Source organism: Limulus polyphemus, unplaced genomic scaffold (genome assembly GCF_000517525.1).
Source record: "Limulus polyphemus unplaced genomic scaffold, Limulus_polyphemus-2.1.2 Scaffold919, whole genome shotgun sequence".
Lineage (NCBI taxonomy): Eukaryota > Metazoa > Arthropoda > Merostomata > Xiphosura > Limulidae > Limulus > Limulus polyphemus.
Window position 1 is genome coordinate 5,665 of NW_013666529.1, and position 4,871 is coordinate 10,535.

A 4,871-nucleotide genomic window follows, 5' to 3' on the forward strand; every position below is an offset into this window, starting at 1 on the left:
GGGGTGGGGTGGAGACAATTTTACGTTTCACAAAAACTTCATTTATTAACGACCATACCTCTACTGTCAAAACCATGGTCGTTAATGAATGAAGTTTTTATGAAACGTACAACTGTCTTTTTTTTCATAATTCTGTAGTTTCCTATTTGTTTGTGTTCGTATGTCATTCACTACCACTATAGTATCGAGTAATTTTATGTTTATGACTATTAGTATTACTCCCCAGTGGTTTAATGGCAAATCAGCAGGCTTACGATGCAAAAAATCAGGTTTCGAAACCCGTGGTGGACAGAGTACAGATAACCTATTGTGTAGCTTAGCGCTTAACAACAATGACACTAAATAATTTTAGTTATATTCATACCATTAAAAGTTATTCTCAGATTTTTCATTATTGTTACATGAAAACATTTGAGTTGTTAAATAAGCACTTATTAAAATATATGTATATCTCATCTTTTTATGAAAGAATGAAAGTGTTGAAGAACTTGATTATTTCACTGAAAACATCCATCAAAAGCTTCCAATTCTTGGTGACAAGTGTGATCAACATATAAACCAACACAATAGTCCAAACAGAAACAAGATAAAGGTGAATTTTACATTTGTAGAAAAATAATGTGTTTCTGTACGTTTTTAATATATCGTTTTGAACTACACCAGTTAATGATGTTCAATAACCTTAAATGAAACTAATGCCCACTATCTTGTTAATAAACACATCTCAGAATGAAAATGAAATATATAATTTGTTAATCTAAATGCTTCAAATACTTAAACCTAATTTTCTTATTTTACTAAAAAATATTTTTTTAAAGAAAGTTTAAAATCAGGTTCTATTTTGTATTTTGCTTATCAAAGTAGAAAATTTTGGTTTTTACCATCTACTAGGTTCATTTTGGTTACTTTTAAGTCAGAAAAAATATTGTATAAGTTATCTTTTGGGAGAGTTTATTTATGTAATGTTGGTAGAAAACTTAAGTTCAATGTTTTAAGGATCTGTTAAATGTGTGTAAGAATGAAATCCTTTTAAAGTTGACACTGGAAATTAACTTGAACCTGATTGTTTCGAGTGGCTTGTTTTACGAAGATAACTTTTAGGCTACATTTGTACTAGTCTTAGGAGATTTTATGATAAACAAAATCACTTTTACTATCTTAGGAATCCATCAGCAAAAGTGAAGATAACTGGTTTAATGAAGTAATGATGGATGAGGATGACTGGTTGGCTGTTTTGTAAATCTAGTTTTATACATTGAATGAAGAGATAGTGATTGTACTAAAAAATGTTATTTCTCATTCCTTAACCATAACTATTTCTGATAAATTCTAGACCTTTCAGTGTTAATTTTCCATTAAAGTATTATTTTGTACTAAATAAATAAATACTCAGATTGTGAGATGTTTACTTTCCATGAATCACTATAATTATCTTGAAATGTACATTAAGCATTTTAAAAATATGTACCATGTGATGTACATGTTTTAATGTTATAAACAATGTTTAGTAGACATCCATAGAAACCGAGGAATTTCCAAGGTGATAACATATATCAGCACTGTTGTGCGACAATATATTAGGGAAAAATTAATGTACATCAAATGATGGTAATTCTAATCTTGGATCACTTGAAAGTAAATGATACCTGGGACCTGTCTCAGGCCAGGTAAGGCAAGAACTAGGAGTGAGAGGCCAACTTAGTAGTAACTGCTAGTAAAACACTTTAAACAATTCAAGCTCTGACTTTCTTCTCTTAAACAAGACCCATCTTAGAGTTTACATCTAGGTATTGGGGTGACCAGTAGTTGAGCACCAGTTTTTCTATGATAATCCCATATCTTCAATTTCCATGAATAGAACTGAACACGGGATCTCTCACACACCAAATGAATGCTCTACCAACTTAGCTAAGTAGTTTACTTAGCAGCAACAACTAGTAAGCCACTTTTTAATCAGTGAGGTAAATTATAATGAAATAATAAAATTTGATTTACAACACTATCATTACCTTCTCTACTTGGTCAGAATCAATATAAAGGTTTGTTTGTTTATTTTAGTGCAAATTTACAGAAAGCTGTCTGGGACCTATCCAATGGAGGGAATTGAACCAAAAGATTTAGCGTTGTAAGTACGTAAATGTACCACTGACTCAGCAGGGGACTGGAAGAAGGGAGGGTATAATTGCACAAACTGCATATTTACTGTTACGTTATTCACGTTTTTATATACTTAAAATTTCAAAAGTTTCTAGCTTTTTTTGTCCTACAATATTTTCTGAGTAATGCATACAATAATGAAAACAACACTGACGTGACCCTTATAGTGGTGTTTCACGGACAGTTCACTCATAGAGTAGTTAACGGCTTAAAAAAAGCTAATAACGATGTGCTTAAACATCTTCTAGAGATACATCTGTGATCCAATATGAATAAGTAAAATGATGTACACTCAATCTGCTTTCAGCACGTAAGAAATTTCATACAATTCTACTAAAGTATCTTGTTTTATCAAAATCTGATCATAATTTTATGATTCTTTAAAAACATTAGGGTTTTTTAATTCAATATTCCAAAGCTATATGAAAATGAATATATAAATTAACACACAACATAATTTTTAGGGACAACAAGGGACCTATTGGTCCATCTAGGCTGTCCTGTCCTCTTAAACGAAATAAAACTATTAAATAAAACAACAACCTCAAAGCCAGCCCTTAATTAAGAGGTTTAAAAAATCAACTTTTTCTATGTGGAAATATCTGAACCTTCCAAAACCCCTAGGAGAGCTTTTTTTAGCTGTCACCATACAGTTATTATTATTTAAAATACTTTTTAAATGTAATAAATATAGAGATGTTAAACTGAAGAAAATACATGTTTTTCTATGAGGTCTCCTACTTTTAGCTTTATAATTAACAAACAGTGTATTTAGTGCCAACGTTTGACTAGGATTATGTACTACTAAGACAGATATAAGATTCTATTGTAACAAGAGAATGGTCTTTATCATTTCATCATGTTAATTCTAATTTGTTTGTATTGTATTCTTGAAATGATGAACATAATGTTTGTTACAGCTGAAATCAATATGTTTGATTTGATTTAACATCTAGAATTGATATTATTTTTCAAATGATTTAGTTAACCTGCCATTGAAAACCACTTAACATTTTATAGAACGTTAGTCAAATAAAATTAACTGAACGTACACAGGGTTGGTCCAATGGGGTGATCCCATACTGGAGAGGAAAATAAAAAAAATTTGTTGAATCAACTGTTAAAAGGAAAAATACATAAATGATAAACAAAATCACAATACAAATAAAATAAAAATTGCTTCCTCACAAACTGAACAAAATATGTTAGCAGACTTAACTTGTAGTAAATGTTTGGTAAAAGTTACAGGACATTATACAACATAGCACAGATAAGGGAAGAAGGTTACTTTTTCAGCAGTAAGAGGAACGTAATATCCATTATTTTCATTACATTTTCTCATGAGCTCTACAACACGCTTTCAAACATTTCTTCTGTCTAAGTACTTTTTAACAACTAAATGAACCATAATTCTAGATTTAGCACATCTACAGGTAATGAGCACTTCAATAATTACAAAAATTATTAACTTCAGCAGTATTTGTTATTACACCAGCTTGGTTGGAGAATCAGACCATGTGTTTTAAATTGTAGGTTCCAGCATTGCATTATGACCAAATTGAATATTTAGACACTGTGGCTTTAGCTAGATTGAAAATTCAGGCATTGTGGCCTTAGCTAAATCTAAGATATCAGCCTTAAAAGAATGGCTAAATGCTTAGAATCCTAATCTATAGCTAAGATATAGTGACACTGAATCCTAACCTATAGCTAAGATATAGTGACACTGAATCCTAACCTGTAGCTAAGATATAGTGACACTGAATCCTAACCTATAACTAAGATATAGTGACACTGAATCCTAACCTATAGCTAAGATATAGTGACACTGAATCCTAACCTATAGCTAAGATATAGTGACACTGAATCCTAACCTATAGCTAAGATATAGTGACACTGTAGGTAATTCAATGAAATGCGTATCTGTTGCTTTATCCTCCCATCGTATGTCAAAGCCACAAGATCTGAATCTCTAATCTAGCTAAAGCCACTATTCTGAAATATTTATTAATTTTCCTGTTTTTGAGTGTGATATGTTATATCATCTGTCAATTAAATTATGAATTTAAGAAATATAATGTCTTCTTTTTGATGATATTTTTCTGAGTTTAAAAATTGTCTAAAAGAAAACATTTTGTAGACCTTAGTCAACACATCACCATTTATTCAGAAACAATACATTCTGTTTATTTCTCTTGGCATTATAACGTTACCATTTATTTTTTATTTACCTTATATGAAGTTACATAGAAAAGGTCTTTCCATGGCTACACAATGTACACAATATAACAGCATTAATCTATACACAGACTTAACAATCATGACTTGTAAATCTGGTAAGATCACATGCAAGTGGCCCTCTTACCGTTTATATAAATATGTATAGTTAATAACTTTTAACTAACATCTTGTTGATTAAACAGTTGGTTAACTTACACTGAACAAGGACCCATATACACAAATTACAGTTTGCATAAGCTCTGAAATATGTATCTACGGTCTTTTTTCAGTATACGCTTTGAAATATGTATCTACAGTCTTTTTTCAGTATAAGCTCTGAAATATGTATCTACGGTCTTTTTTCAGTATACGCTTTGAAATATGTATCTACAGTCTTTTTTCAGTATAAGCTCTGAAATATGTATCTACGGTCTTTTTTCAGTATAAGCTCTGAAATATGTATCTACAGTCTTTTTTCAGTATAAGCTCTGAAA

General features: G+C 30.5%; 1 long non-coding RNA gene across 1 annotated transcript; it reads left to right on the forward strand.

Moving 5' to 3' along the window:
• The first annotated feature begins 472 nt into the window (after positions 1-472).
• LOC111086205 lies at positions 473-1,400 on the forward strand. The gene is made up of 2 exons (XR_002610955.1): positions 473-592; positions 1,163-1,400. It is a non-coding gene; the product is annotated as an uncharacterized LOC111086205 (long non-coding RNA).
• Positions 1,401-4,871: the final 3,471 nt, after the last annotated feature.